The 13,177-nt window shown below is 40.8% G+C and overlaps 1 protein-coding gene across 9 annotated transcripts in view; it reads left to right on the plus strand.

The window, feature by feature from the left end:
* The window catches only part of ATXN1 (ataxin 1), a 412,658-nt gene that overhangs the window by 65,505 nt on the left and 333,976 nt on the right, over positions 1–13,177 (plus strand). For 2 of the 9 annotated variants that reach the window (XM_088831364.1, XM_088831366.1), the window contains one exon: positions 11,638–11,780. The exons of the other annotated variants lie outside the window; for them this stretch is intronic. The gene's annotated coding sequence lies outside the window, so the exon portion shown is untranslated. The remainder of the gene's footprint in view (positions 1–11,637; positions 11,781–13,177) is intronic. 9 annotated transcript variants of the gene reach the window in all.

Genomic DNA, 13,177 nt, shown 5'->3' on the forward strand with positions numbered 1-13,177 from the left:
CCTGTTGTTGTAATTATTATTTTAGGCCCAGGTTTCCTAAATGAAGCAAATTGACAGAGTGGTGTCACCCTTAACCCCAGGGCGCAGCGTAACCACTGTTCAGAGTCAGTCTCCCATATCTTTTTTTCCTCATTCATACGGTTTTGTTCAAGCCTAGTTGCAATATTGTTCATACTCTTCATAAAGAGAATTTTAGAATTGTTAGGGAATTTAAAGATGCTTCATTCCATTTCCCCCATTATTTAGATTAAGAAATGAGTGACCGAAAGTGACAGTGGCTTGCATAGCTGGACAGTAGCCGAGCTGGGTCTCCCTCTGTCCTGGGCTGCTCTGTCTTTAGTTTCAAAATTATTATAAAAAATTCATCTGTGGTTTATTTTTAGGGTCATCTTCCTTCTCTCTCTCTCTGTGTGGTTTCTATGTCTGGATTTTTTTTTTTTTAAGTGGCGTCTTCAAGCAGGAATTTGTTTTAAACAAGAAAATCACAACATTCATGCCATTCCCAGGGCTTATCACCCATGACTGAGACTGTGAATTCTCTCCCTTCTTGTCTCCGTCCAGATATTCTAAATCCAGGATGTTACTTTTTTTTTTTTTTAACTCCCATTTGTTTTGCTGAGTATGGTGAAATCACAGTTTAAAGGTGATGGTCATTTTCCCAAGATGAGGTTTTTCTTTTTCTTTTTAAGCCAGTTTCTTTTCCTTGTTAAGATCTGTTTTCCACTTTGAATTAGGTGGAAACTCAGGGAAGCGGAGCCCTGCAGCTAAAAACCGACCATCTGCTGACCACTTTACCCCCCCAGGGCCGATCTGCCTGTATGATCCCTTTCAAAATCCTTTCCAGCTTCTAAATTCCTATCAGCAAGGAGTTAGGGCCTGGTCCTGCCCACGCTGGAGGTCTGTGGGAGGTGGTTAGGAAGCCGGAGGAGAGAGAGAGAAGCCGGGGTATATTGTTTGGGTCGGCCATGGCAACCGCAGCAGTAAAAAGGAACAGGACTAGTTTTGTGCTGCTCTGTAGATGGCCAGGATTCAGCACTTATCTCTGGACTTTCTGCTCGGCACCAGACAACCTGATCTCCTGGTAAGCTCAAACTTGGCTCTCTTCGCCTGCCTGTCTTTGATCACATCCTCAGGCAGGAATGGACGTGGGGAGGGAGTCCAGAACACGGTGAGACGTGTACCCAGCAGAAACATAGTGACCACAGAGGCAGAACAGGGAGTGTTTTCTCATCCGTACCCCAGATACAGAGAGAAGTCCCTTCCCAGACCCTTGGTTGAGCGCCTTCAAAGAGCCTGTGTGCAAGTAACCAGCTAGACCAGCAGGGAGGGCGCAGCCAGGAGGGAAGTGAGGGAAGACCCCAGCCTGTGTACAGTCAGGGAAGCTGAAGGGCGGGACCTACCTGCCACCTGCGGCTCACGAAAATGTGATTGCAAAGGAGAATGGGAATCCAGAGTAAGCCCCCTCGCTGAATAATAGCTAGTTTTTCCTTGAGTCAGAATGGCTTTTCTTTTCATTCAGCAGATCATTTTTGGTGTCATTCAGTGTATTTTAAGCTGTGTGTTTCATCCAAATCAGGTGAAGAATTTTTATTTTATTTTTTTTCGACCCTGTACCGTGTTGCTTCCTCCTGGGAAATGTAACGTATACATGTCTTTTTATTGCCTATGAGCAACATCTAGGTGGTCAAGTCCTGAAGTTTGAGTGTTGTTTCTGCTAAGGGGCACTGGTGATTCTTATTCAAAATCGGGCAAGTCTGACATTTCATTTGGGGAAGTCTAAGGAAGTTGGTGAGGGCTTCTGTTAATAAAAACAAGTGCCTCTTTTTCTGCTTATCGCTTCTCAGTATCTGCTTGGCTGGCTCACACAGTGTGGTCTGGCTTTAGTTCTCCCTGGAAGTCACATTGTCCTTTTAGAGCTCTCTTACTATGACCCACAAACAGTTTTCAGACTTCAATCCAAGAAGCCAAAGGTAAAAACCACGAATAAACAGGGCAACAACATCTCTGCCTTTCTGACTTCAGCCCTCCTTGAAAACCACTTGGAATCTGCCTCTGAATTCAGAGAGATGTGTTCGTTTTTCCTTCTGCTTTCCTATCCTCACCTAGTGTGTTCCACTCCCCTTTTATTTTTATTCTTTTCATAGTCACTCACAGGGAAATAGTTACTCAATTTGTCAAAGGCTGGGTGGTGAGGTCACAGATTCTGAGATTACCCTGTAATTTGTAGCAGTTTCAGACGGTTGACAGCAAGATTTTGCTTGCTTATTTCTGAGCTGTTTTCCACAGTCTTTGCGATGCCGTTTAATAGTGAGTAATAGAGGTGTTCCTTTCTGTTGGGGAGGTGCTATACACAGCAGATCAGCAAGCACAGGAGAACTTCAACAGGCTCGTCATTTCTTGTCCAGTGGTGAACCGAACATTGCATGAAACAAAAATGGGGCTTTTTCTGGAAGATCAGATATTAATAATTTCTGGACAGACATGGTGTTGCATGGGTTACATTTTGAAAAATTCTTTTCTGGATGTGTTTTCTTGACCTATTTGAGCTTTGCTGCCTTTTAAAAAATTTAGCTTCATTGAAAAGGCAGGCTGTGTTAAACACTATATTGTGCTTTACTGAATTGGAAGGACAGTCATAGAATCAGAATCTTAGAGCTGAAAGAGTGTTAATCTAGCCTCATGTTCTAATTTCACAGATGAGAAATCTGAGGCAAGGAGAAGTTAAATGACCAACTCCACAACACACAGCTTGTGTGTATTCAGACTGGGACTGAAAAAAACCATCTCTCCAGAGACACCTGGATGAGTGTTTTTTTTCTTCATCGGACATAGCATTTTAGCTTCAGTTAGGGTTTTTTTTTCGTTATTGAGATTATTTTTTAAAATAGATTGGCCTTGAAAATTTATTATTTTTGCTTACTTGAAATATATCTATGTTATCATATAACATGGAAAATATATACACAAATGCTGCACAGATTTTAACAGTGCCATAGCCATTAGGTGTTTTAATCCTCTCTGGAAAAAATGTTGATTTGTTTAAGAAAAGCCCAGTGTTGTGTTAAGTATAGACTTGGAACAATAAAACATCACCTCCTAGGTATTGGGAATGAGAGTGGGAGGGGTAGGGAGTGGCCGGTCCTGTGGGCAGCTCAAATACATTTTTGTTCTAGCCTCTCACATGTTAACACAATAATTTATCAGAGAAGTCCTTCTTCAGCGGGACTCACTAATGATGGAGTGATGTGTTGAGACTTGAAGGTTCTAGGCACTGCTCAAAGAAATAATGAACACAGTCTGCATGCAGTGCAAGTGAAAAGTTAATCACGGAGAAGTGCAACTGGTTGCCACTTTTGTTTGTTGGTTGGGTGGGTTTTTTTCTCTTTCATCATTGTTTAAATTTTTTTTTAATTGGGGAATAGTTGATATACAATATTATATAATTTTCAGACGTACAACACAGTGATTCATGAGTTTTAAAAGTTATACTCCAAGAGGTTGTAGTTTTTCTCCCCCTGCTTGTTACCCCTGTGGCCTTATCTCTGCTGTGACCTTGGACAGATGGTTGGGGTGGGCAAGTACGCGCTCCTGGTGCAGTCAGGAAGCATTGCGTGAGATATGTGTGCAGCACGGCCCTGCAGACTCAGGAAGGGACCTCGTTCTGTACCTTGGGCAAAGCTTCCCAGAGCCTGGGGGGGTCTCTTCCTAGTGGTTGAAGCTATTTATTGATGAGAACAGTACACACTGACTCTCAGGACTTGATTATTTATTTGTACTATTTGTACTTGGGTGTTGTGAAGAGACATGCTGTTTACTCCATGTGTGGCTTTGTTAGAAGTGGGTTAAACATTTGGAAGGAAGAAGTCTTTGGTCCCTTTGGGAAGCCATAGGTTGGTCATTTCTCTACAGAGAGCAGCACCCGGTGAGTAAATTAAAAACATTTGGAGCTAATGAAACTCTGATGGGCTTCCACTGTGGCTCCGTGGTGAAGAATCCGCTGGCCAATGCAGGAGATGCGGGTTCAATCTCTGGCTCGGGAAAACCCCCTGGAGAAGGACATGGCAACCCACTCTGGTATTATTGCCTGAAGAATCCCATGGACAGAGGAGCCTGGTGGGCTGCAGTCTGTGGGTTTCACAGGAGAATTGGACATGACTGAACGACGGGGCATGCAAACACGCTGATGCAGTCAGGGGAACACTGGCCTAGGCCTTGAGGCCAAGGTCCTAACAGAAAGTGAGGTGCAGATGAAAACAGATCTGTCCTGTGCTCTTTCCTTTCCTAACTGAAAAACCTAGAGCAAATTATGGAATATTTTGGAGCCTCAGGCTTCTTCACCCGTAAAATGGGGATAATAATTCCTGCCTCGTTGGTGCCTTCCGAGGATGAAATCTGCTGACATTTGTGAACCCCTTCACAGTACCTGTACTTTATTGGTGACCTCTGTAAATATAGGGTTTTTTCCCACTCTTTATAGCTCGCTGCCTTGGTTCATCCACTGTGAAAAGAATATGCTTCGCTAGATGATCATTAAGCACTATTTTGGCTCTTTTAAAAAAAAAACAATAAATTATCCTCTGGATAACAACCAAAAAAAAAAATTAAAGATTAAGCCCAGTGGGAGTTTTGTCTCTTTTATGAGAGATTTGGGGAGTGAGGGGCAACTGTAGGGAAAAATAATTATAGAAAACAAAGAATAAGAATTTTAAGCTAATAAGGACCTACTGTATAGCACAGGGAACTCTCTGCAATACTCTGTAATGGCCCATATGGGAAAAGAATCTAAAAAAGGGTAGGGATATGTATGTGTATAACAGATTCACTTTGCTGTATACCTGAAACTAACATGACATTATAATCAACTATACCCCAATAAAAATAAAAAAAAATTTTTTTTTTAAAGGAAAATAAATTAGGGTAGCTTTCCACAGATTACCACCACCATCTCCCCTCCCAAAAAATTTAAGTGCAAAGAAGCAGCTAATAAAAGCTCTAAAATACTTTTAGTACAGAAAAAGAATGGGAAAAGTGTTGTTAGAGAGGTGAATAAACAGCTGTATTCTAAATAGCATCTCATGAACTTTTTTGAGATGGATTTGAAGGGAACTGAAGGCTTGAGAAGGGTCTTCAAGGAGTCCAAGGGTGAAAAAGTTAGTAGATATGTAAAGAAGTGGAGTTTCTAACAATTTGATGGATGGTAGTGATGGATTTACTTCTTCTCATAATTATTTTGTCCTTAACACTTAATAATACAGTCTTCCTTTGGTATCCATAGGGGATTGGTTCCAGGGTCCCTCAAAGGTACCAAAATCTGAGGATGCACAAGTCCTATCAAACTGCTGTTGGTTGAACCCAAGGATGCAGAACCCATGGATAGGGAGACCCGACTATACGGTCGCTAATAATATGTTAAGGAATTTTCCTGGTTTGTAATCTAAAACAGAATTATCTGATGTATATGCTGCAATGGAAATCCACTTAAAATGCATCAATGGGTATGCTAGTTTCATGAACCCCCATTCCTTACCTCGCTGAGGCATTTCCACTTTAAAATGGTGATGTTGGCACTATATAAGCCCAGGGCAGTGTCCTCCAAGAGTAAATAAGCCATGCCAGAATTTCCCTAAAACTCTTATTGATGGAAGTATCGTATCCACATAGCAAGGATGTTTAAGAGATGAGCTGGCAAAGTATTACACTAAAAGCATCCCTAGTTTATTTTCCTCTCTTAGCTTTTAGAATCAAAACCATCTTTTTCTTGAAAATGAGAAGGGGAGAGAACTCTTTTCACATTATTCTTGTGAGAGACGTCAGAATTCTCTGGGTTCACCTGAACCTAAGGGTTTTTATGACAGCTGGACTTCTGAGCAGTATGGATTTGCAAGTAAATTTCTTTCCTTCAAATGTTCCTCTCCACAAGAGAAGGCAAACCCATTACTTCTTTAGACTTTCTTAATGATTATTCACTTTTGTTCTTATTTCAGATTTCCCTAGTAAAGATTTAAATATTTAATTTTGTGTACTCCTGGAATTAACTGCTTTCAGATATAGTATATTGACTCAGAATATTTAAATACATCAAGTGCTGACTTTGTTAGAAGGGGAAAAAAAACAAACCTCAACGTTTTCAGGCAGAAATCAATGCAAAATGCGGTATAAAGTTTCCTAAATAGAGTACAGTAGAGTGAACATAATTTGACTTTCTTCTTGGGGATTTATTGTCATTTCTCTGAAGTGATTACACTGATATAGTAGAGTCATGCATGAGGCCCCAGAAGCTCATAATTCTTTTTGATGCCATGGCCTCTGCCTTATCCACTTTTCTTGGTTGTCATGTCTTAAAGCTCCTTTCATTTGCCTGTATCTCTCTGATCTGTTGTAAACTTAAGGGAAACCAGATAAGCAAGCTTATAAAATTACTGGGCTGGATTGTATACCCTGATTCTAACCCCTGACTCTCTCCAGCTATTCAGTTTGGCCCAAGGCAGTGCTGGCCACGTTCTCGGGGGTGGAGGCTGAGAGATTCAGGAAGGACGGTTCCCAGCTAAATTGGGCCATTCATATATAAAGTAAGGGCTGTCTGTGTGCATGACATTTAAAAATTTTAGTAACAGCTTGAAACGGGCATTGGATAAAATAATAAAAATAAATACGATCACTTCTCTGCTTAAGCCATTTACAATTCAAGACAAAGCTGCTAGTAAGACATCTTATAGGACTTAATTGCTTTTACTGCACGGTATACATAAAGGCCTGTTAAGGTATAGACTAGGAGCTTCAGAAGGGATGTCAATGCCAGCAGGTCCCAGAGTGCTGGATTTGTCCCACATGCCTGGCTGGGCATGGGGTACGTAGGTAAACACCTGGAAGACTGGTGACTTACAGAAACGCAGGGTGTTTGTCTTCAGCCTCTGTGATCCCAGCCAACAGAGGAGATTTGAATAGTATGGATTTGCTAACGCTGCTTCTAGTCAGCTCCTTTTAGCTGAGGGAAGAGTAGCTGAGGATTTTTATGCACACACCAAAACACTTACTTGGCTCCTAAGACAGGTAAAGAAGACAGAGTGATAATTTATACCTTGTGGAGTTTTTCTTAAGTGTATTTTCCCTGTAAGTAGAAATAGTAGTTTATAAATGGATCCTTTTCAGAAAGATAATAAGTCATACCTTGGGAACTCAGAATACATTTCCCACAGAAACAGTGTATGTGATAGTGGGGTCCCAGGAAAGTCCACAGAGTACCCTGATGCCCATAGGACCATGGCCATCACAGTCTTCATGGAGATTGGAGCCCAGGAGCCCCTTGCTGTTTAGTTGCTAAGTTGTGTCTGACTCTTTGCAACTCCATGAACTGTAGCCCGCCAGGTTCCTCTGTCCATGGGATTTCCCAGGCAAGAATACTGGAGTGGGTTGCCATTTCCTTCTCCAGGGGAATCTTCCTGACCCAGGGATCAAACCCATGTCTTCTGCATTGGCAGGTGGATTCTTTACCACTGAGCCACCAGGGAAGCCCCCTAGCTGGTGGTATATGACTCTGAAGAATGGTCCTCATGGTTTGTAGGAGAACAGTGAAAAATATGAGTAGAAGCAGGTCATTATTTAACTGATAAAATGAGTGAAACTGGCAGAGTGCCTGATGGGAAGTGAACTCACTTTTACTGAAGTGGGTCCAGAGGGCCCAACTAAGAACTAAGAACAGGAAGGAAGTTAAAGGTAAGGAGAGTTGGACTCCACTTGGGGAAGAGTGTTCTAACATCAGGACTGCCTAAAAACAGAACAAGCTGATTGAAGAGGTAATGAGACCTCTGTCACTGGAGATGTTCAAGCAGAGGTGGGAGGACCTCCTTAATTCTCCAAAATTCTCTAGAGGTAAGCTGTCTGTTGAACAGAGGGTTATAATGGATGACTATTCCTTTTTCTCCTAGCACTGAGAAACAGGACTTAAGGCACATTTGTGTCCCAGTTTTTAATTGGAAAAGATAACGTAACAGCATTGTAGTAATTTTGACAAAGGCAAATAACCACACCCCTAATATGGTCTAACTTTTTGCTTTGTATATTATGTTCCTCGTTAGCGTACACATAATTTCTGTGAAACAGTGGACAAAAATGAACAAAATGTTATTTTCCTACTCTTGAGGAGTGTTATATTCAGTATGACTCATCTGTTTTTACACTTCTAAGTACTGAGAATAATAAGATATTTAATGGTGTATTTTTATGTCATTCCTTGTTCAAATGTTTAAATTCCTTATTAGCAAAGCCAAGATTATAATATATTTGAAACATGTTGGAATCTTACTTAGTTTAAATTTTTCGTTGTTTCAAGATTTTGACTTTACTATTTCTGTGGTCCTTGAGGATTCGCTCAGGACAAAGTTCTTTTGACTTGTGTAATTACCACACTGGATTCCCAGTATTTCTTATCCCAGGGTGGGCTGTATCTTAGAGTAAACATTGCATTTTGGAGGTGGGACGGTGAGCAGAAGCTTCCAGTGACCAGAGAACCTGTGATTACTCTCTAGGTCATGAATTTCCAAAGATCTTGAATATAATTAAATACATTTCTTAATAAACTAGGCTGAGCATAATTTAATCTTTCCCCAAAGGTACTTCAGAGTCTTGGAGTGCTCTGGGGTCATGGTGAATATCAATTACCTTCTCACGGTGGGTGTGCAGAAGGAGATAGTTAATAGAGTTCCGTTTGATCGAGTCCTGAATGACCAGACATTTGTTCTATTATTATAAGTAGTCCAGTGTGAAGACTGGAACCAATGCTCAATGTTAAATTCTCAGGCTGGAGAGAATGTAATAAAGACGAGCTCTTTGGTTTTGAGAGGCTGAAAGTTGCTAATAATTCACATGGCCCTGGTAGTTCAGAGCACTTTTTTGAATCCTTTAATGCACTGTCACATACATTGTCTATTAATTGTTACTTATAATAATCCTGGGGAGAAATACAAGGCAGCTGGCATCTTATTTTTACAGATGAAGCTGAGCAAGTTTAAGTGACTTGGGGAAGGTCACACAGTATTTAGATACTGTGTGTGTGTGTGTGTGGCTGAGGCCAGTTGACTCCAAATTCAGTGTTCTTTTTAGCATCCCCAAGGATACTAAACCTTGGCACAAGGTGACAGTCTTGAGTCCTGACTGTGTTCTCTGGGCTGTATGTATATTACCTCACTTAGTCCTTACAACCACCCGATGAGCTGGTAGGTAGCAGGTCTTTTGATATTGTTATGATTCCATGTTAACAGATGAGGACACAGAGGCACAGGGGGATCAGGGCATATAGCTGGCACATGGTAGAGCTGAAATGTAAACCCAGGAGCTTGGGCTCCAATGCCTAAGTCTCACCATTAGGCTGCCCGACTGCTCAGTGTATAGATCCACAGCCATTGAATAGATCAAGAGCTATGCGTCTAAAAGTATCTTCCTATCTTTAAAGACCTATGCTAGGTCTGAGGTCATTCTGACTGAGATTTTGAACCCAGATCTGCCACCTCATTTAGCTTGTGAGCCTGTTTCTTCATCTATAAAGCAAAAAGGTAGAATAGCCACTTGAGATACGTGTAAAGCACCTGCCATGGGGCTTATTCCATGTTGTCGTTCAGTTGCTCAGCCGACCCCATGGACTGCAGCACCCCAGGCTTCCCTGTCCTTCACTGTCTCCCAGAGTTTGCTCAGATTCATGTCTGTTGAATTGGTGATGCTGATTCCATAGCCTTTATTTTTCAAAGTGGTTGCTGATTTTGTTACCTTTATTATTAGGCATTTATAATGGCTAAAATCATATTAATTTTTTAAAAAGCAAATTATTTGTATTTACTTCCCATTATGCAAATGTGGGAGAAGGCAATGGCAAGCCATTCCAGTACTACTGTCTAGAAAATCCCATGGATGGAGGAGCCTGGTAGGCTGCAGTCCGTGGGGTCGCTAAGGGTAGGACACGACTGAGCGACTTCACTTTGACACATTGGAGAAGGAAATGGCAACCCACTCCAGTGTTCTTGCCTGGAGAATCCCAGGGATGGGGGAGCCTGGTGGGCTTCCGTCTACGGGGTCACACAGAGTCGGACACGACTGAAGTGACTTAGCAGCAGCAGCAGCAGCAGCATGCGAATGTGAGTATATTAATTGGATCTAATTGTCTTTCCTGAGTCCTTAAAATTAGCAAATCTTATAATTACATTTGTTCATATTATACCTACCTATACTTAATTTATAAGTTTATTTCATTAGAGAGCCAGTAAGTTATATGAAGACCCAAAGTAATTGTCCAAATTATTTGTCAGATAGCTTATTTGGGGCTGAGATAGAGCTGCTAAAGTATAGGTTCAGATTTAAAAGCACAGAGAGAAATGTTGATTTTAGTGGTTGCATACAGGTCAATTATATGAACTATACAGTGGTCATTAGAAAATACACAATGATCACCTTTATTCTGTCTGAACACCCAGTGCCTAGAGCTTCCATTTCTATTATATTCCAACTACATTTGCTTTTTCTTTTATTATTTGTTCAGGGTATCTTCCCAGCAACTATTTATTTACCACCCTTTAATTAATGTGTTTTCTTGATGTTGTGCTTGGGGCTGTAAGCTCTTTATAACATGAGAACTGTGTTGGCTTAACTAATGGTCCCTACTTAATAAATGGAAGTGATGGTAACTGTTTAATAGGTGCTTTACATTTTTAACTTTTTACAAATATTAAAAAAAGACCCTATCTTTTCACATTTGTTTTCATTTCAAATAGGTATCTTTTTCATTTTTCCTTAGAGGAAATGATAATACTGCATATACATTTCCAAACTATGCATATTTCTTCTTCTTTCCTCTTAGGAGTTTTTATTCATTCTTTCAGTAAATTTTACAGAGTATGTGCTCTGGGCTGGATATTTCCCAGGTCCAGGGAGTTTCATAGTGCACTAGACAGACCAGGTCCCTACCCTCAGGAGCTTTGCCATGAGACTTAGTGATGACCATGGTGAAAGGAACATGTCAAGATTTGGGACCTGCTTCCAAAGGAATGTTTCTGTGACACGTTCCATTCCACAAGATTCTGGCCAGAAATTGTCCTCATCACTGCAGAGTACATGAGGCTTGTATCACAGGTCTCAGCATGCATTTAAATGTAGGGAAAAGCGCAAGTGGTGTTTGCACTCACTGAAAGCATAAGTTGTCTTTCGGCCCTTTTCTTATTGTCTGTCTTATCTTGTGCCTTTCCTTTGTCGCATTCTCAGTTTTCATAGCTTAGTCATTATCTCCTAGTCCTTTCCTAAAATGTAATCGGGTGACCTAAGGGCAGGAAGGTTGTCTGAATGGCACCAGCATGATTTATGAAGGGGCTTGGATGTGAAAGTTTGCCACGCTGGATAGTCAGGTCTGACTTGAGGCAGTGCTAACCCAATTTGTGTCCAGTAGACTATATCTGGGCAAGACACTCTTTGTACCTCCGTTTTCTTGTTATTGGTGTCAGAAGTTGCAGTAGCATCATTTTCTAAATTCCCTGTCAATGCTGCAGTTCTGTGATTCAGATATTCCTGAAAAGTTGAGTGTACTTTTTTTTTTTTAGTAAGTGGAAATCTATTTTCCAATGAGCCTGGAAATCTATTTTGCAATTATTCTCTCCCCAGGGTTTACAACTTATCAGCTGTGTGTTGTGGCTTCTAACGCTGTGACTGCTCTAAGCCCATCAAGAGGTTAATTACTTGTAAAGAATAAGGAGCTGCTGGAGACCTGTCACACGTCCAGGAGAGCTTTGGAGTTTACCTATTCGGTAATGTGAATAAACAAATGTCCTCCATGTATCTAGTTTCCAAGTGGAGGCATGACAGTACTGGGCTCTGTAGCCTGGAGAAGGTCAAGTTGCCGATGGCGTTGAGGACTGACTATCATGATCCATCAGGACTGTTCGTATTCTCCGAGAGCTTCTCCAACCAGAGAACAAATAATACTTTAAAAAAAACAACTTATTCCTCTATGGTTTACCATTTAAATCTTTTATTAAGTTTTTAAATTGAAATATAATTTGTGGTGTTTCAGGTATACAGCAGAATGATTCAGTTATATATAAGTATTTAGTTATGTATATATATTCATTTTTTGATTCTTTTTCATTATAAATAATTACAAGATGTTGACTATGGTTTCTTGTGCTATACAGTAGGTCTTAAATAGTACCATTTTTGATTGTCTCCTCTTTTCTCCTGTAGTTGCTAAAAACTCCAAATGAGGCAGCCCATGATAACATTTGTCAAAAAACATTCTAATTGCCAACACAGTTCATCTCTCCCATTCTTTTCTGTCTGGAGTGGAATAGCCCCAGGCCTTTAAACTTGCTTTCCTATGACTTAAGCAGTCCCAAGCATTTTAGCCCCATAATACTGCCTGACTCACAGGCTCTGTCCTGAAGAGTATTGTCTTGATTTGCTTTAAAATATACCAGACAGGAAATTCCTACTGCATATAGGAAAGGTATATGTTTACACACACACACACCTCTGAGCATATCTATTTTCATGCTTCCTTTCAGTAAAGCATTGAGAGGAAGGAAGAAGAGCTATCTAACCAGCTTTTGGTAGTTGTTAGGAATGTCATTAGTGGGAATCTCATGATGTTAAGTTTAATTTTTGAAGTAGTTTATTGGTCGTTCTAGAATGGCAGTGCTTTTTAGGTAGCCCCATTACTTCCGTGGTAGCTAAGATGGTAAAGAATCTTCCTATAATGCAGGAGACTTGGGTTCAATCCCTGGGTCGAGAAGATCCCCTAAAGAAGGGGATGGCAACCCACTCCAGTATTCTTGCCTGGAGAATTCCATGGACAGAGGAGCCTGGCAGGCTATACAGTTCATGGCATCGCAAAGAATCGGACATAACTGAGCGGCTAGCATTTTCCTTTTCATTTGAGTAGGACATCAAGGGTCACCAGGAATATTCTGTATAAAGTGGGCATATAATTCCTTCTTTTCCCCATTCCCCTTATTTTATTTTTTGGTTTGCTGTATTATGTTGAGTGAGGATGGCTATATTCCATCAACAGCATGTTACAACTTGTTGAAAATTACTCACCCTTCAATGTTAGCGTGCTCCAGTGTTGAACAGCTACTTACTTAACCATTTCTGAGTTTCCTCGGAGAACCGTGGCAAAGGCCAGAGTCAGGCGTTTTGCCTGTCA

Source organism: Moschus berezovskii, chromosome 23 (genome assembly GCF_049115385.1).
Source record: "Moschus berezovskii isolate FMDL1 chromosome 23, NW_MosBer_1.0, whole genome shotgun sequence".
Classification (NCBI taxonomy): domain Eukaryota; kingdom Metazoa; phylum Chordata; class Mammalia; order Artiodactyla; family Moschidae; genus Moschus; species Moschus berezovskii.